Source organism: Chionomys nivalis, chromosome 2 (genome assembly GCF_950005125.1).
Source record: "Chionomys nivalis chromosome 2, mChiNiv1.1, whole genome shotgun sequence".
In the NCBI taxonomy this organism is placed as follows: domain Eukaryota; kingdom Metazoa; phylum Chordata; class Mammalia; order Rodentia; family Cricetidae; genus Chionomys; species Chionomys nivalis.
The window spans coordinates 44,116,419-44,137,421 of NC_080087.1; the positions used below are offsets into that span (position 1 = coordinate 44,116,419).

The window sequence follows — 21,003 nt, forward strand, 5'->3', positions numbered from 1 at the left end:
GAAACGTCACCCAGAGATCAAAACCATCTGACTGCAATGTGTACAGTGCTCACTAGACAAGAAACAAAACCCAAACAATCTGGCTTGTGGAGACTGTACTCTTCATTGCTTTTTGTGCTCCTGGGAAGGAAAGAGCCAACCTGTTAAAGACTTCCTCCATCTTCATAAACAAAGGAGCTCCGGCACTACTCAAATCATCTCAGGCTTCCATCCAGTCCCAGAAAAGTCTCTCCACAGAGCAAACTCCCCTGCATGAAGGCAGGAGAAAGGACTCTATACTGACAAAAGTTTAATGTTTACCTGTCTCCTTCCCTTCTTCAAAGAGACCTCTAGTTATTTATTATGGTCACCACATCAAGGAAAGGATTTTTCTTCATTCTGTTCACAAAGTACTGGACAGTAGCTTCAAAACGAAACTATGACCAAGAATCATAAACATCACTTAGTCTACCAGTCTGTAGGAGCTCAGAGAGATTAGGGGGGTGGTTAGTTTAGCTCATGTGAATGGGATAGTGTGTTTATGGCTATTTCCTCATTCCATAATGTATTATTGAATTGTTCACATTTAAAGCACTGGTAATAATGTCTGCATTGGTTCTCTGAGTGTATTATCATGGTAGGGACTATGTGAGTGGAAGTCTCCACCACTGTTTGTGCATGGTAAGACAAAACAAAACCAGATTTCTTGACTCTACAGAGATTCATGACACCATCAAGGAATTGAAAGGTATAGACATAAAAACCCACCACCCTTCAAATTAGCTAACCTCTTTGGCCTATATGGACCTTTCCATACATGCTGAATTCCTAGAGGTGAAGAATTTGAGTAAACTTCCTCAAAGGTAAAATGAAAGTCACCCTTGCCCCTGATGACCTCCCCAAAAAAGTACAGTGTCTAATAAGCCCTTAGATTTTGGAAAGCAACACATTTTTATCTTGTATGTGCTGCTGTGGCCCGTTTCCTTAGTGATCACAAAAGCCGCAAGTTAGAAGTACATCTGTGAGTAAGAGAAGGCTCTGCAAAAAAGGTCAGGCTTCTGTGTTCTGTCATTTGGGGCTGTGACTCATCAGATTTTGATGCTTTACATATTAGTAGCTGACATAGATGCTGTGTGCAGCTCACAGTAGACCCTACAGGTGAATCACAGTAAAGCCTGAGGACTCTCCTGCAGATAGCTACCCTCTTTGTGAGAAATAGCATCTGTTTAACTTTTTTCTAAGTCTTCCTAGTAATGTCTACAATGAACCACCAACTTACCATATGCATCATGGACTAGTTGCTGTACCCACTAGTACAAAAGAAGCTCAACAGTAAATGGAAATCATAAGACAGAACTCAAGCAAATCCTAACAAAGCAAGTAATTTAATCAGGAGCTAGCCCAAGCGTCCATATTCTACATATTCTCTTATCACCGTTTTTCCTAGCAGCTCCCACATATGGCTTCATCAAGACTTCGTTATAACTCACTGGCAGGAAGAGAAACTAGAATCTGGCTCATAGATATTTGTGTATAATATATGCATACTATATGCAGATGGACAGCTATTGCAATACAGGTTCTTTCGAATGTATCCCTGAAGGATAGTGTGGGTCTTTACCAGGCAAAGAACTCTAATGTATCGAGGTGCTTGCTTGAAAGCAAAAGGAATAATGAATGGTTGGCAGAAGAGTGTGCAGTAAAGCCTACCAGCTCTGGCCAAGAGCCATAATTATGACTGTTTACTTTATGTGTACAGTTTTTCTTTCATCTTCCCTTTAAGCACTTATCATCTAACCTTTATTACACAAAGCAATTATAGCTGTATCATGGTGTTTAAGTAACATGATGTAAAGAATAGAGACTATCACCTAGTAGTGCATTTTCTTCCCAGAAATGGTTAGTATAGTTTTGGTTACAAAACATGCTTCTAAAGAGTTGTGTCATATTACAGAAGAATGACTTTTTCATTGCTCCTGAGATTAAGGGTACTTTAAGAAAAGATGTAAGGGTTCTAAGACGACGAAGTTTGGACTTCGATGACAATTCTGTGAGTCAGTTTGTTGAGGCCATTGTCCTCAATATCTATCATATACTGACGTAGGTGTTGCTATGAGGAGTTTTGCAGACATCATAGCCCCTGTAATTAACTGACTCTAAGAAGTTTATCTTCAACAATCAGGGTGGACCAGATCCAATCACTCGAAAGACCGGAGAGAAGAATGAGGGTTTGCAAAGATGAAATCCTATCTGTGGAGAGACATTTCAGCTATGACTCCAGAGTTTCTGGCCAGCCCTTCTGCCAGCTCCCAAAGACACTTGAACCAATCCTTGTAATTTTTCCCCTATTAGATCTGTTTCTCTAGTAGTGCTGGACAGATACAATTATGTTCATATTGTGAGTAAAGTAAGAACAGAGAATATTTGAATGACTTTAAATATGAGCTCTCCAACAACAAGGGAAAGATGTCTGTCATTGTGATTCCATGGGGAGTACCAAAATTACAATATTGTATGTAGAACAGAAAAATTGAGAAAGTAAAGCCCTATAAGGTGAATAACCTGCCATAAAGTTGTACAGAAGTACAGAATTCAAACCATTACACTCCACAAGAATGAAGTAATTAAATAATCACTTAGGTTAATTGCCATTTGCTAAGTAAATGCCATCACTAGACCACATTCACCTTATAAAGAATGCCTATTTAAAAAATAAAACACATTTTCCCCTCATTAAATAGTCATTGAAAAACTGATATAAGTTTCAAAACTTCATAGTAACCTACAAAAATAAAATTTTCTTTACTATAGATACAGTGTGGGGGTAATGTCTCAGTAGTTAGATACACTTGCTGCATTTGTCAAGGTCACGGTTCTGGGGTCAGTTTCTAGCACCCATGTCAAGAAGCTCGTGACCATTTATAATTCCAGATGCAGCAGATTTGTTTCCCATTTCTGGCCTCCACAGGCACTAGCCATACACAAGGTATGTATGAAGGTACTCGATATTCATACGTAAGACAATAAATAAATAAATAAATGAATCTTCAGAATGTAAAGCATGAGAATGCTTGAATTTTGTTTTGAGGGTTTTTCCATCGATTGCAGATATATCAGTATTTGTAAAGTCTGAGCCCAACAACAGAAGGCTGCTTAAATCTGAACTAAAGACAATCAGTGTCCAGTGTCCTCCTACAACTTGGTTTCATATAGAATATCACCAAGTAAGAGACTATGGCATGACACACCCTGACAGGAGAAAGGCCAGATCACAAGCATGTCACTATAAAGAAATTAGCTCAGCAATTTCCTCTGTTTCTCTTCCTCTGTAGGTAGGCTTCAGCAGTAAGTAACCACCTGCCTCCATTCTTTTCTCCTATGTCTTCTTCCCATGGAAAAAAATCCAAAAAGCATAAGAATAACCTACATGTTTCACAGGTCACTTAAACTTGGCTGCATGTGATCAGTTCCAACTGTCAGATATTCCGGCTCTTCTGCAAGCTACTGAAACTTTCTAAGATGAAACTGGCTAAGCCAGTTCTAAGTTGCCTTCTAATTATCCTCATTAATAATAAAACAACACTTATTGATCAACTCACTTGATTCATGGAAAAGAGTCACACGACCCTTGACTGAAGAATTTCAAAGTCAGGGTGTCTATGAAGACATGCCTGGCTCTCTGCTCCAATAACCCTCCATCACTCCCAAACCAGAGATATCACTACTTTTATTTTACAGTGACCTCACAGAATGTAGCCTCTGCCTCAGCATCCTGGATGGCTCACTATCCCTTTCACCCAATCTCAACCCTGGGGTCTCAGCATCTCAGACCAGCCCTCTCTCTGGTTATCTGCCCAGATATCAGCTGCCTCCAGACTGTGTCACCATGGCTGACCCACATGCTGGGATACCATCTGCTGTGCTTTGCTGGCCCTCATGGACTCTGACCTCTTAGCTGTCAGATTCACGTCTGTTGTCATCATCTTCTTCCCTGATAAGGAGCCGGCTGACTTACTTGGGCAATCTCCCAACAGTTAAAGTAAATTCCAATTCCAGCAACTTCTTGCACTCTGATGAGCCTGTACTGTGACAATGATGACTCTTTAAACAAAATAAACTGATACTTCCCTCTCCCAAGCTCTTATAATAATTAATTCTACCATTCTCTGCCCTGTGTCTAAATCACAAATTAGTCCAGTTGAACAGGTTTGTTTACTAGTTACTGGTAAGTGGTAAGTCATGTACAAACCTGAGCTTTAAAAAATCTGATGAACAGTGGAAAGTTCTTGCAGAAAAACAGAGGTGAAAATCAATCATAAAGTGAATGTTCCAAACAGCCTGCTCAAAGCACATATGTAAAGACACGACATTATCCCCTTAGAATGGAGACAGAATGTCTGCACAATGAAGAAACTCTTTTCAAAGAAATTATAGACTTGTCATTATATGGAACTATGAAATGGGTAAGTATTTTCTCATGCTTTTAAAAACAGTTCTTTAGTTTTACAAATAGTTTTTGGTTTAAAAAAGACAAAGAAGTACAATCATCAGGGTTAAACTCTATTGCTTTTAAAATTCTCTGTACAATGTATTCATCAACAAGAAGTTAAAGAGGCACTGAAAAAAATAACCTTAAAGTGATATGACCCGCCGGGCGGTGGTGGTGCAGCACTCAGGAGGCAGAGGCAAGTGGATCTCTGTGAGTTAGAGGCCAGCCTGGTCTAGAAGAGCTAGTTCCAGGACAGGAACCAAAAAAGCTACGGAGAAACCCTGTCTCGAAAAAAATCAAAAAAAAAAGTGATATGACCCCTTAAATGGAAAACTTCATAAATATCACAGCAAGTAATATTAAATAATACTTTATTAAATAGCCATACAAGGAAATATTTTATATACTATACAAACAATTGATTTAATTTTAATAGCCTTAAGAAAGAAGTACTAATATCAGTTCTATTTTATAGACATTAGCACTGAGGCATAAAGGTTAAATAAATAGGCCTGCGTCTATGTATCTCAAAAAATCAACAAGGAGAACTCAATATTGGCAACCCATGACTTAGCTTACTGCACTGTGCTTTCCCTCTGAATGGTTTTGAAAACTGCTGCAACCAGATAGTGCCAAAGCATGGTAGGAAAGAGATTTACTTTCCAATTTTCAGGCTCCATCAAAAAAACCTTTTTTTATATTAATTAATTTATTTAATTATTAAAGATTTCTGCCTCTTCTCCGCCACCACCTCCCATTCCCTCCCCCTCCCCCAATCAAGTCTTCCTCCCTCCTCAGCCCAAAGAGCAAGCAGGTTTCTCTGCCCTGTGGGAGGTCCAAGGACCACCCACCTCCATCCAGGTCTATTAAGGTGAGCATCCAAACTACCTGGGCTCCCACAAAGCCATTATGTGCAATAGGAACAAGAACCCATTGCCATTGTTCTTCAGTTCTCAGTAGTCCTCATTGTCCATTATGAAAAAACCTTTTTTTTAATTAATTTATTTATTTATTAAAGATTTCTGCCTCCTCCCCTCCACCGCCTCCCACTTCCCTCCCCCTCCCCCAATTAAGTCCCCCTCCCTCGTCAGCCCTAAGAGCAATCAGGGTTCCCTGCCCTGTGGGAAGTCCAAGGACCACCCACCTCCATCCAAGTCTAGTAAGGTGAGCATCCAAACTGCCTAGGCCCCCACAAAGCCAGTATGTGCAATAGGATCAAAAACCCATTGCCATTGTTCTTGAGTTCTCAGTAGTCCTCATTGTCCGCTATGTTCAGCAAGTCCGGTTTTATCCCATGCTTTTTCAGACCCAGGCTAGCTGGCCTTGGTGAGTTCCCGATAGAACATCCCCATTGTCTCAGTGTTTGGGTTCACCCCTCGCGGTCCTGAGTTCCTTGATAGTGCTCTCTCTCCTTCTGCTCCTGATTTGGACCTTGAGATTTCAGTCCGGTGTTCCAGTTGGTCTCTGTCTCTGTCTCCTATCATCGCCTGATGAAGGTTAATATTCAGGAGGATGCTTATATGTTTTTCTTTGGGTTCACCTTCTTATTTAGCTTCTCTAGGATCATGAATTATAGGCTCAATGTCCTTTATTTATGGCTAGAAACCAAATATGAGTGAGAACATCCCATGTTCCTCTTTTTGGGTCTGTCTTACCTCACTCAGGATAGTGTTTTTTATTTCTGTCCATTTGCATGCAAAATTCAAGAAGTCATTGTTTTTTACTGCTGAGTAGTACTCTAATATGTATATATTCCATAATTTCTTCATCCATTCTTCCATTGAAGGGCATCTAGGTTGTTTCCAGGTTCTGGCTATTACAAACAATGCTGCTATGAACATAGTTGAGCATATACTTTTGTTTTATAATAGGGCATTTCTTGGGTATATTCCCAAGAGTGGTATTGCTGGGTCCAGGGGCAGGTTGATCCCGAATTTCCTGAGAAACCGCCACACTGCTTTCCAAAGTGGTTGCGCAAGTTTGCATTCCCACCAGCAATGGATGAGTGTACCCCTTTCTCCACAACCTCTCCAGCAAAGGCTATCATTGGTGTTTTTTATTTTAACCATTCTGACAGGTGTAAGATGGTATATTAAGGGCATCATTGAATAAATGGGACCTCCTGAGACTGAGAGGCTTCTGTAAAGCATTGGACACTGTCACTAAGACAAAAAGGCAACCCACTGACTGGGAGAAGATCTTCACCAACCCCGCAACTGACAAAGGTCTGATCTTCAAAATATATAAAGAACTCAAGAAACTAGACTGTAAAAGGGTAATCAACCCAATTATAAAATGGGGTACTTAGCTGAACAGAGAATTCTCAACAGAAGAAGTCCAAATGGCCAAAAGATACTTAAGGTCATGCTCAACTTCCTTAGCGATCAGGGAAATGCAAATCAAGACAACTTTAAGATACCATCTTACAAAAAAAATCTTCATGGAGTTTCAATGTTTACCTTGTGTCAAAAAGACTATGAAATCTCATGAAGTGGGACTACTAATCGATACAAGCAAAAACAAACAAGAAGGATAGCATAACTTGCTGTTGTAATCACAACTGCGTGTGATACGCATTAAATTGTGCCTATGTATTTAAATTATAACACAGACTTCACAGATCTCTTGAGAAGTTCATGTTGGAGAGTGCTTTGGAATCAGCTCACAAAGAGTTAAACCATGTTTTCTATTACATACCAACAAGAATGTAATCACATACCAAATTCAGTAAGGGAAAGCCTTTAAGACACATGTAATGTGAACATGACCTTGAAAGGACTGTCTTTTGAGCCACACTTCAGAAATCATAGCCATACATAGGATTGTTATAAACTGAAATGTTTGATTAGCAGCTAATGTAGCCACAATACCTTCCAAAGGTCAGAAAATAATATCATCTCATACAAATAATAACAACTTGCTCATGGGCAGTTCTGGAACAATCACGTCATCTTTTTAGTTACTGCCTTGGCTTTCTACAATTGTACATTTACATGTACAGTTTTCTACCAGTGGAGTTTATTAATGACTGCCATACAACATGTATGTTGTTTTCAAGGTAGGATAGCATTCTGACAATTTATCAAGATATTTTGTGTTCTTGAACATCCATAAATTAGAATTTTAATAAATTTTGAAGAGAATATAAATTAAATGAAAAATGAAGACTTATTTGTCATAGCGCCATGCACTGTTAATGATACATCTCAATGGTTACTCACTATCCAGAATGACCCAGGCTGCCTTGAGCTATATGATTCTGCAGGCCTGGGTTGGAGCTACAAATTCCTGTTTTTCGAGGAGACATTGTTGATTCTGTCTCCAGAATAATGTTGACATATCCAAACCTTTCTAGAAGGGACATGGCATGTCTGTTAACTACCCAGAAATCAAAACAACCATGGGGTAGAACTTTGCTGAGAAGTCCTCAGGAAGCTGATGGACTTTCACAACCAGTGTATTCCAATTTGCTAAACCACATTCTCCTCCACCTTAGAATAACTGGGACAGTATGCCTCACCCAGAGAGAAAAGGTAGCTAGGTTAGGTTCATAGTGCTGAGGTGGCTATCAAATGGGAAAATGTAATGAATTGAAGCTAGGTTGTTACTGGTCATTCTGAAATCAGAATAGCAGACAGTTTTGTTATTTTGATGAAGAATCTCTATGAATTCATTATATTCTCTCTATTCTTTTACACATTAGCAACACAATCAGTAAAGAGATAGACAAAAAGCTTTTTGTATTTTATCCCATGCAGTTATTTGATTATGGGATTTGGACTTTGAGTTAGGAGATCAACATTAACCCAGCTACGTAATCTAAAGGAAGGCTCTACATTGGTGGTTCTCAACCTGTGGGTCATGACAACTTTGGAGATAAATGATCCTTTCACAGGGCTTATCTAAGACCTTTGAAGAACACAGGTATTTACAATCCGATTCATTACAGCTATTAAGTAGCAACAAAGTACTATTATAGTTGGGGGTGACAGCACCAGAAAGCTTGAGAACCACTGCTCTGGATAAAATGTTAAAAAGCAACGCGTCTCATTAAAATCAAACATCGCTCCGGATATAGTTGGTTGGATAAATACCAGAGCCAATTGTAAGTATGTCCTGTTGGGGATCGTCTTTGACTTGAAAATATTTTTCAGTAACTAGCTTTTCTGTAACAGAAATTGTTTGTAGGCCCACAAGTGAGACTTAGTGCTGTCTTGGATGATCCAAGAGTCAGGTAGCACCTGAAACCAGGAGAGAAGCAGAGAGCTACAGCCTGGATGTGAAAGCAGAGACATGAGCTGACTGGCAACAGAAAGTTCTACTCACTGAAGTAGAGCTTGGTGTCCCTGCTTACCTAACACACCAATCGACTAGGTGGAGGCCTGCGATCAGTTGACATTTGACTCAAAAGTAATCAGTCACACGGAAGCCTTGTTGGTTTCGTTGAGCTTGTGTAAAGGTACAATAAACCCCAGTCACAAGAACTCTATTTACTTTGATAAAGTCAATTCACACGGCAGTCTGATCCTCAATATGACTAGTCTGGTGTGGTCTTAATTTATTCACATTTTTCCAACTTTCCATACACTTTCACGTTTATCATTTTCAAGCAGCTTCACTATTCACAATATAGAGGACCCATACATTTAGGATGCTGGGGAGCATAATCATCACTGCCAAGTTAAGTAGTTTTAAAATCACTATGAAACACATCTTTCGATTTCTGGGAAGTAGTTTCTAAGACTATTTAATTAATATTTAATTAATATTTCAGGGTTGGAAGAGCTGCCCAGCCCTATTACTCGAGCCGGAGTTCCAGACTAACTAAAAAAGCAAAAGTGGGGTGAACAGTAACTTCCTCATTCTGCTTCCAGCCTCTGACGAGCCTTCATGCTCCCACTTCTAGCCTTCCCCACTCTGACGGCTGCTATATTCCCAAACCATGAACCCAAACTAGCCTTTCTCCCCTTCTTTATTTCTCACGAGGTATTTGTTCACAACAATGAGGAAACTAATAAGGATGCTTTCTTCTAACTCTTCCAGCAGTAACACCCTGTCAGCATGAATCCTCTGAAGAAGCAAGCAGGCAAGGGCACATAAACAGCAAACAAAAGCTTTCTTTGCCATGTGACACAAAAATCCCCAAGAAAAGACACAGAGTCAGGAAGACAGAACTGATGATTCCAGAAATGTATATAAGAAAATATCAAAAATATCAGAACAATGTATACTTCTTGTGATGTTTCCGAGAGATGACTAACTACAGCTCCAGGAAATAACACAACAAAACATGTGACTGCTCAGAAGTAGGAGTTGATTTTATTCTTTACTCTCTACTGCTTAAATGTCTCAAGATATAATTCACAAAAGTTCCTTGACTGGCAATGGGGTAATGTTACAATAAAATTAAGTTGAAAATATCATAGGTCAAAACATGTGCGGCACATTTAACCTGTGAAACACTAAGGCTCAGAAATGTCACTGTAGAGTCTTCATTGTTCCTTTCATGGTTGCACGGCTGACCAGAAGTTGCAGCTTATTGCTGTAATACACGTTGCCTTTCCAGAAAGAACTAACATTCAAAATTCACACTCCAGTTGCTAATGAATGTGTATTGCTTTCACATCACAAAATGGAAAAATTGTAAATCAAACCATCTGAAGTTAAACACTTCCTACATTAAAACAACATAGATTGTTAAAAACCAAAGCAAAGTGAGCTCCTTGAAGGCAAACTGGGGAGGGGAGAACTGAGTGTTGAATGGTTCGTTTACTGTAACTGGTAAGCATGCCTAACACCAAGGCATGCTGAGTTAATACGGTAACAGACGATCTCTAACTGCTTTATTTCTCTTCTGTTAGAATGATCAGAGAGGAGTTCAGCGACTGGAGTCCTTTTGGACTTACTTCTCAATGACTAATGTAACTTGTGCAATGCTTGATAACACAGCATGACTGATAAACAGGAATTGATTTGCAGTACAGCATCCTAACCCTACCAAATTCAAACTCACCCAACATGCACAAGCATGCTGCCTTTGAACAGGTTGTAACACATTTATTGTCAAATCCAAGATCTTTTTTTGATGTAAGGAACTAGAGCTGACATTCTAGACCCCTTGGAATAATCCAAAAACTAAAGGCTGAACTAAAACCAAAAATTCAAACAGTTCACAATCTAAGCACATACAAGAGAGTGCTAACAAAATAGAGCAGCTTCTAATGATGTATAGCTACAATATTTTTTTTTGCAGCACAATTTATAAAGATTTTGTTTTCGTGAATCCCAGATGGAGAAGACTTCTAACATTAGTGTCATCTTCACTTTCTAGGTTGCTGCAGGCACTCTAAAAGTGCTTTCCAAAATAAGAACTTATTTCTTATACTAATGTACCATTTATCAAGTGCCCACCATATCCATACATTTTGAATTGCTTCATTAACACTCATTTTATTCAGTTCTCACCACCATCTTGAGACATACCATTTTACTCTCAAAGTCTCAGGGATGTGTAATTTATCTAAAGGCTAAGAGGAAGAGGACAAGACCAGTAGGTTTTTAACTCAAAATTAGCCTGGTGGTCAGTTCTTCATGGGAACCCTTCTCATTCCCATGATCAAAATAATACTTGAACTAGTTTCTGTGACATTTGTTAATCACTCATGTTCCCCTTTACTACTCCAGTCTCACATATAAACTCCCTGTGCTCCATCCATTCTTAGTGCTCCAAGCTTCTAGAACTTTCTTTAGTACCAGAAGTTGTTCCCTAAATGGAAAACAAAAATATTTTTCTCTAGTTATATCCATTCAGGCTAGCTATGTTTTTTTCTTATATGTCAAACTGATTTCTGTTTCCACATCATATTCTTGAGCCTACTGAAGTCAGCATGGGTCCCTTAAGGCCTCATCAAAGGAAACTGTGGGGAACTCCTGATCTGAAGATGCCTGAAGTCTCTTTAAAACCCTCAATCAATTTTACTTAGGTCCAGCATTTCTACCCAGGCACGTCAGAGAAAACAAAGAAGTCCTCAGCTCTGTATCACCAGTGCTCACAACAGCACCAAGCCCAAGACAGATAGGACAGTCTCAGAAACTACTTGCTAGATGAAGAAATGAGAGAAAAAAAATAAAACCTTTGTCATACTGTAGATAGTATTAACAGTTATTCTATGCCTAAGAGTCTCTGATAAACTTGACCCATTCTACTTTATCCTGTTACAGTGGTGGCTGTCATCCCCTTTTGTTTGTTGTATGTTTTGTTTTGTTCTCCATTTTTCCCTTCTACAAATTGCTACTGACAGTTTTTGTTGTTGTTGGTGGTGGTGGTAGTGACTATGGCTTGTTTTGTTTTTTTATAGTCTTCAAAATGTGATAGTCTAGCAAGCATGAGGATTAACAACCCTTTGTTATCTTTAGACTTCTGTATGGTTGGTTTTGTTAGTCATTTAACGAAAAATTGTAGTCTTTCTCTCTTTTATTTTATATACCCATTAAAGAGGAAGAAGGATTCTACAGTTATTTTCTTTTCTTTGAGGCTGTTTTCTACTTTAATAAAAATATTAGGAGAAAGAGAGAGAGAGAGAGAGAGAGAGAGAGAGAGAGAGAGAGAGAGAGAGAGAGAAAGAAAGAGAGGAAGGAAGGAAGGAAGGAAGGAAGGAAGGAAGGAAGGGAAGGAAGGAAGGAAGGAGAGAGAGAGAGGAAGAAGAAGAAGAAGAAGAAGAAGAAGAAGAAGGAGGAGGAGGAGGAGGAGGAGGAGGAGGAGGAGGAGGAGGAGGAGGAGGAGGAGGAAGGAAGGAAGGAAGGAAGGAAGGAAGGAAGGAAGAGCTCTTAAAACTTCTCTGTCAGAGACTAGAGAGATAGATCAGAGATGCTTTTCCAGAGGACCCAAATTCGGGTCCCAGCACCCATTTCAGGTGACTTATATCCATCATTAACTCCAACCTCAACAGTGCTGTCTTCTGGCCTCCATGGGCACATTCATTCATTTGACATACATTATCCTACAACACACACACACATGCACATACACACTAAATCTTTAAATAAAGTAACTATGTGTGTTCAAAAAGAGTCTTGCAGAGCCAGTCATAACGTATTCCTTTCATGTAGATTCAGACATTTCTAAGCATGTTTTCTGAGCCAGTAGGACATATCTTCCTAGGATGTGATTTTCAGAGTATCTAAAAGTCCTTGTAGGAAGAATACATAAAAAGGTTATTGGCCAAACCCTAAAAGCAAAACTTTCTTGATAACAAGCCATGTCAGACCAAAGGGAAACACTCTGGTGTTGATAGATAAAAATACCTGAAGTATCAAATTCAACTAAGGTACAATGACCACTGAAGAAAGGTGAGGGGAGATGGCTGAATACACAATATGGTATAATTTAAATCTACAAACAAAAGAGCAATACAGATGAGCGAAATGAGAAGTCCATTCAGCTGAGAGAGCGCTGGCAGGACATGGATCAGCATGCATGTCTTCAGGGAGAACAACAGTAGCCAAGAACAATTGCCTTGCTCAGAGACGTGGATCCAACCAGAAAGATGTAAAAGATCACAGCAAATCTGGTACTCTTTCCAGAACTCAGTAATTATGCCAAGAGAACCTCAGGCAAAAATGTGTTCCTTTTTAAATCTTTGTGCCAACTGGTTGTAACAGTACAGGCTGCCATTACTTGTTATATTTCACAAAAATTACAGGTTTTATCAATTTGTTTTGTTGTTGTCGTTGTTTGTTTGTTTGTTTTCAAGACAGGGTTTCTCTGTAGCTTTGGTGCCTGTCCCGGAACCAGCTCTTGTAGACCAGGCTGGCCTCAAACTCCCAGAGATCCGCCTGCCTCTGCCTCCCAAGTGCTGGGATTAAAGGTGTGCGCCACCACCGCCCGGCTTCAATTTGTCTTTTTACTTTTAATTTAATTATTGTTTGTGAGGGTACACACGTGTATACATGTGCCATGGCATGTGGACGGAGGCCAGAAGACTACTTCCATGAGCCATTTCCCTCTTCTCACTGTGGTTTCTAGAGAATGAACTCAAATTCTCCGGCTTGTGTGGCAAGTGTTTTTCCCCTCTAAGCCCTAAGGAGCTAAAAAGATCTTTAGTGTGTGTTGATGATGATGAATTTCCCTTTCACATTTGCTTTGTGACCCCAGTATTTGAAAAAAAAAAGAAAAGAGATACTCCAGATGGAAGTGAAATAGGCAGCTTTGTTGCACTGTACTTCACAATAATCAAACTGGGAACATTTTTCTTCAAATGTTATCATCTTGTCGCTCCACTGCTATTATCTACTGCATTTGACTAACTGGGGGATTTCATTTTTACTACTGATGAGACATTTTCACATGAACAAAACTTGAATTATTCAAAGATGTTGCAAATGATTTCTGAAATATGCACTGACGTGCAAGCATTATAAAAATGTCTACTTAAAATCCTCCACTTTTGTGACTACGGTATCTCAAATTTAGTTGGTCTTTTGATGGAAAGTTGCTGCTCTTCCAAGTTGTTGCTTGAACTTTTCTATAATGCTGTCAACACTTTTCACTAATATATATGTGTGTGTGTGTGTGTGTGTGTGTGTGTGTGTGTGTGTGTGTGAAAATATATTAAATAAATATGATAGTAAATCATGTCATATTATGGCATAACATTCATCCTTTGACAGTGTCCATGACTATCTATGCTGCAGAGGTTAGGAAACCAACTCACCTATAAGGTCTTTGCTTATTAAACCTTTAAACAATCATATTTTTGAAATGTTAGTCATAATTTAACTGATTCATTAATCCTACTCCCCAAAAATAATACAAATTCATTGTTAGGGTCAATGCTGTTTGTGTCTCTTGTTCATTAACCTATAAGGAAGTTTTACTACGATTAAGCCTATCACTCTGCAGCTCTTGATTCCTCGGATTTACAGCTCCAGAAGGATAGAGCCCACAGTGACAGGAAGAGCATGACATCAAGCAGGTATGGCAGGCAGGAGCAACCGGAAGCTAACTGGTCATATCACAGCTGCACACAGGAAGTAAAGAACAAACTGGAAGCGAAGTATGGCTATAAATCTTCAAAGTCCACTCCTCAGTGATGCACTCCCTGCAACAAGGGTGCATCTCCTAAAGATTCTATAACCTCTCCAAAGAGTGATACCATCTGGAGAGCAAGCATTCCAGTACAGGAGCCTATGGGGGACATTTCTCATTCAAACTACCACTAAACCATTAAATTTCTACATTAGTGGGAAAAAAGTAGTACACTGTTTTAAGTATAACCTTTTAACATGTTTTAGTATTCAGAAATGACAAATTCTTAAACTACCCTTTCTTTTTCCAAAATTTTACTTTTCTCAGGTCATTCTTTCTTCAATTTTAATGGCAAGTTTTCCTCCAATTTTTGTGGTTGCAAATTAAGTTATAATAAGTTCATAAGTTAATATGGAGAAGATGACACACATTTATTATTCTTTTCCCAGATTCCAATGTAAACATTGTTCACCACTCCCCTTCTTTTGTTTCTCATTCTATTGCTATTGTCTTCATTTAATGCTTATGTTGTACCTACACAGCTATCTGTAGGTATTCCTGACTGTATTAATGCAATTATTTTACCATCCTGTACATTTACTGTGGAAAAACAAACTGATGTATGCCATTAGCTTTTTTATCCCTAAGTAACTGTACCCTTTTATTCTGACACTCTTTATTTTGTCATCTTTTCCATAATAATTGCAACTTTTTAAAATTAAAACTATTAAAAGACAACAATATACAGTATTTAAGACCAAAGACTCATTCATATGTTAATCCACTTGAGAACTAATTCAGTTTTTGAACTTATTGTCTGTGTGAACTTGGCCAACTTATTCAACTTCTTTGGTTCTCAGTTTCCTAGTTTGTAAAATAAAAACGATAGTTACTAGTACGTCCTGGAAGTTAAACATTTTTTTAAATTATTGTAAGGAACATAAAATTGTTCCTAACACAGACAATAGGTATTTTTCTTTCTATTTTATCCATTAGAATTTCTAAAATGAAATAAGTTCAGGTGATCAAACATGCCATACAATTAACCCATAGAGTTTTTCATATTTCTTTTGATTTTCTTATACTTTAATTAACTTTTGCTATCCTAACTTACTAAGTGGTATACTTATGTGTGTTTTTTAAATAAACATTTGGAATTTGTTAGAAAATCAAGAGTGTAGGTATTATTCATTGGTCTACTGGTATAAAATTATTTAAATAAAATTTCCAACTTCGACCACCATCCCATTCCAGCTATACATACACTCACTGTACTGCTTTGTTGCTGATTTCTAATTTCTTTAGCTAATATTTTGAAATTCTCTTGTTTTGCTATGCTTTTAATTACTTTCTGAGAGGGCTATGAAGTTTAGTGTTTTGTTATAAAAATGAACCTGCAAAATGTGCTATTTCCACCACAGACGTCACTGAGTCTAGAGATATGTGCTCCTTAGGAGTGTGTGTTTTAACGCGGAGGCTAAACGTTCGATGCACGTGAGATGCTGCCTTCCTCTACAGTCAGTACCTCAGCCTCTGCTCTCCACACTGGTCAAGGACATGGGTTTAACAGCAGACGGAATTAGACTCCTATCCAACTTCACCACCCACTGGCTAAATCTGTGCAGTTGGCCAGTCAGCCAGCTTTCATCACAGACGGGAACAACCTCCTTCACCTCCTCCCAGAGCTGTCGTGAGAATTATGTGGGTTCTGTTTATAAGTCCTGAGCATTCAGCTCACCAAACTGACCCAGTAATAAGCGTATATGTCAGTTTTAGTTGTTCTCAAGTGCAAAGCAAGCATTTGTAACTTTGTTCATGATTTTCTTCCAGTATAAAGAATAGAATAACTCCTGTAGAAATCTGTTTTTCCTAAAATTATTTTACTGAAATCATTCCTTTCTAAAAGGTAAATTTCAATGAAGCTGTTATTCTTCATTGACAAGTTTAAAAACTGGCATTAAAGTAAAAATGTTCCAATAAAATATAAAACTCATTACCACTGTCTAAATCTCAGTGGGTAAAAAGGAAATGCACACTGGTCCCTGGAAGCCCAGGCAAAGAGCCCAAGCCCCATGCAGTATCTTCTGCTTGTTCATGCTCCCTTACTGTTATGTGCTCCTGGGGATCTGAGATGAGAAAAACACTGGAGCCCTTGCCCGCCTGAAACTTATGCCGTGTTCTCCTCATCCCTTATCTCACCTGTGATGGAGGAGCAAATTTCTCACTCCAGAAGGTGGGACACAGAAGTGAGGGAGAAAGAGGCCTTCAGGCTAATTCCCCCACTGTAAAATACCATTAAGACTGCAACATGAAGGTGGCCTCAATTCTCAACACATATGTCAAGTGCACATCTTACTTGTGTGTATATCTATTTATATAGAGAGAGATACATATACATAATTAGTTTAAAAATATTGCTTTCCTATCACTAAAAATGCATTAATCTGAGTTGTATGTCCACCAGTCCTCACCAAAAGTATTTCCTTGAATACACTTATGTAATCCTAACATTTGCAAGGCTGAGGCCTGAGCTAAATGTTCAATACAATCCAGGTTACATAGCAACACCCAGTCTCAACAAAACAAAACGTTCGTATGCATTGTTTACTACGCTATCTTAGATAAATATTTCCAAAAAAGTAATAATTAATATAATAAATTTCTCTCCAAAGTTAAAGACTGGAATTTTAAAAGATTTTAATGGGCTATTGGCCTTCACTGAGAGTAATTTAAAGAGGCACGGCTAAAAAGAACAGAAATACCAAAACATGTGCTTTCTCTATTGCCTTTCTCAGGCCCCCAGAAGACAGCAGATGGAAATATACTGTATCTCAAGTATTCAGTGTGTAGTGCTTGCTACAATGTCACTAGAAAACTGACTGGACAATACTGAGTAACTTTCTGAACTGGAGCCATCTCACCTGCCCCTTTCTTCACTGCCCTCCGACTTTAGAACAATAAAGATATGTTCTGTGACACCCTCAACACAAAGATCAACAGGACAGTTTACCTACCTTTATCCTTCCGGTCTGAACGTGATCTTTATGGTTTCCTGCCTCCCCAGATTTATCTTGTGTGGTTTTCAGTATATCATGACCCCTGAAGTGAGAACCAAAAAAGGAAGGAAAGTTATAAAGATAAATGTCTCTAGTTTCTTGTTCATTATAGAAATGAGCAAGTGGTTTCTTAAGCAAAAATATTTAAAATGACCAAATATCTCATAATTTTTCTGTTTCTCTGAGACTAGGAGCACAAATTTGTGCAAGCAGCTGCCTGCCTTCATATATATATATATATGTGTGTGTGTGTGTGTGTGTGTGTGTGTGTGTGTGAATAATAAGCAATATGAATATATTATATACCAACTATCTAATAAGCTATATGAATATATTATATATATCAACTATCTTCTGAGCAGCCTTTCTTGTGTTTTGCTCTCAAATTGTGTAGAAAGAGTTTACTAAATAGTTAAAATGAAAAGCACATGTTTTTCTTCACATTTTCAAATTTCCATTCCAAATCGATTCTTTAGGTGTGTGGCAGCCCTTCTCAACCGTGTGACTGAAAAGGCGATATGTTCCCTGCAGCAGTTGTCTTTGAATTGCAGTGGCAAGAAGCAAGACCATTGTTTTCCTCAGTCACATCGCACAATATTGGAAGTCTTGGAGAAAAAAAAAAATCCAGAGTACACATAAAGCCCCAGTGTGCATAGTTAACCTGAAGATTTTCTGTGTACTTGCATAATTTTTACTCACATTCTTTTAAGTTTTGTACATACAATGCCCCGATTTTAAAGTTAACAATACACAAAACAACCCAGTTATTTTCCTTTCAATACGTATTTGATAGACGTGGCTACAACAGATCTCTGAATAAATCAGGCTCCCTTCATTTGCACAGACTACACTTGTGAACAGACACAGGATAAACATTTTGCCCCACTGTTTGAAATGAAAAGGCAATGCTTTGTTTTGTTGACATTTTATAGAGATCCTCTGATCATTGTTATCCTAAACCTGGGGCTGACCAATGCTCTTCTGCTTGTCTGTGTTAATAACAGAATTATCATAGCAGGGGAGAGCCCAGTTCTGTGCTATGGTTTAGAGAGAAATGCTGTCTACTGCCTTCTCAAATCCAGTTGTTCCAGTCTCGGGCTCTGCAGGTTGCATCTCCAGTTCCATTCATTTTCTATTCATCAAATCTGGTCTCTTCCACAACACACGCACACATGACCACCTCTACACCTCATCATTCCCTGCAGAGGTTATGACAGTCCTCACCAAACTCTCTGCTCTAAGATATTCCTCCCCTCATTCATCCTCCACAGACCCTACACATTAATAAAGCAATTAGACTTTTCATCTGTTACGTGGGAATTACATGTGGTCATATTTTACTATGATTCTCAGACAAGGTGTCTTCACAATGTAAACAGTGTATTGACTGCTTTTTTATGATTGTTTTAAGCAATTTAATGATTCTTTCTCCATTGCTTCCCCGTTTTCTAGAGCTTACAACTGGGCATTTAAGAGCACCACAAGGGCTTTGGCATGCAGAGGCAGGACTGGGCTACATTCTCTCTCTGAATCATCCATTTATCGGGTATTGACTTGAGGCCTCATCTCCTTTGCTTCAGGTAAATGGCTGAACCTTGACAACATCCCACTTGTCTCCCTAGATTACTCTGGGATTCTAGGACGGCCCCATGCAATGAAGTAGCAAATATGAAGCTGCTAATCTCCCAGAACAAGAAGACACAGGAAAAGCCAAACGGTGCTTCTAGTATTAGATCTTGTCCAGATCCCTAGGAAAGAATCTGTTCACACTCCTACATCCTGCTGCTTCCTTTTATGGATGGGATATTCTAAACCGCTTGTTTCTGCTTCCAAAGAAGACTAGCATATTCCTCCATGTTTGTATTTCAAAAAGACCCTGAAATTAAAAGGGAGAGGACAAATACTGCAAGCTCTCACTAGTGTCTAAACTTAAAAATGTGGGTCAGATAGAGATAGGAGAACAGGGGTCATAAGAGGATGGGGCATGGGCAAGGGGAGGGGAGATAAGCAGATTTTGCAGAGCAGGAAAATAGTCACAGAACAGATCCCAATCTTCTACTGCACAGTAGAGCAACCATAGTTAACAAGATGTATCCCATCTTTTTAGAAAGGTAAAATTATTAATGCTCTTACCACAGAGTAATGATAAATGTTTAAGATAATGTACATGCTAAAACCTGAGCTTATATCATTACATATATCAAAGCATCATGTCGCATGCTATGAATGCATGTATTTGATGACCAGTCAAAAATAAAATAAAAAGAAACAGGACTCAAAGAGTAATAAGTCCTGATTTACTAAAATTTTAATTAAAGCAAAAGTATCATTTAGGAGACAAGTATCCACCATTTCTTTAATACATTGATAACAATCAAGAAAATAATAAATACTTTTAATAAAGAAATAGCTAGAAAGATTGCTCAGCCATTAAGAGAACTTGCTGTTCTCACAAAGGACTGGAATTCAGTTCCCATCGCTCCCAGCACCCATCACAACTGCCTGCAACTTCAGTTCCAGGGAACCTGGTGCCATTTTCTGGCCTCTTTAGGCACCTGCATGCACACACATGCACACACGTGCTTGCATAATATTATTCTCTAAAAAAATACAGTCCTAATCTCAATCATTGCATTATAAGTTAATAGAAGATGTGTGTATAGCAGGACATTTGCTAAGCTTCCAAATAAAGGGTATCAGTCCACTTCTGTGTTCAGTATAATGGCTTCAGCTTAAAGGAATTTTTGGTTTGAACTAAAAGCTCACAAGAAATCCACTTTTCCCTGCCCTCTAATACATGACCTTACATAAGCAGTCCATCTTGCTGGGTCTAAATGACACTGGACAAAATAAATGCTCTTAACTGTCTTCTTGCCTTGACATCTCTACAGCTTTATATAACTAACCCTCAAACAAGGCACTGAGAATCACAAACCAAATGAGGAAAGATATAAATATACCCATGTGATAACTTATTTTTGACAGACTAATGGATAAAAATTACTTTAATACTAATGCTGTTCTTTATTGTAGAATAATACACAAAAATTACCATCCCAATCATCTTAATCAAATAGTTCCTTATTATGTCTCTTCATATAACTGTGCAAAAGTCATCCTTCAAAACAAAAACTCTATGCCCATTCAACAAACATCTCCACTCCTTCCTGCTGGCATCCCTTGCAATCATTAAGTTTCTGCTTTAGACTATCTATTTCTTACAAACCTCTTATTTTGTGTCTGGCTAATTTTCCTAGTACAGAACCCTCCAGCTTTATCCTTGTAACAGCACAAGCTAAAATTCCTTCCTTTTTAAAGGATGGTTGATACTGCAATCTACACACTATGTTTTGTCTATACATTAGTGGACATGAGTTGCTTCTGCATTTCATATGGACCATACTGAACACTTCACACTTTATTCTGTCTTCGCAATGTACTACAATGAATGA

The 21,003-nt window shown here is 38.5% G+C and overlaps 1 protein-coding gene across 3 annotated transcripts in view; it reads right to left on the reverse strand.

The window, feature by feature from the left end:
* Positions 1-21,003, reverse strand: part of Pkib (cAMP-dependent protein kinase inhibitor beta) — a 96,033-nt gene that overhangs the window by 58,507 nt on the left and 16,523 nt on the right. For 2 of the 3 annotated variants that reach the window (XM_057762034.1, XM_057762033.1), the window contains exon 2: positions 17,510-17,594. The exons of the other annotated variant lie outside the window; for it this stretch is intronic. The gene's annotated coding sequence lies outside the window, so the exon portion shown is untranslated. The remainder of the gene's footprint in view (positions 1-17,509; positions 17,595-21,003) is intronic. 3 annotated transcript variants of the gene reach the window in all.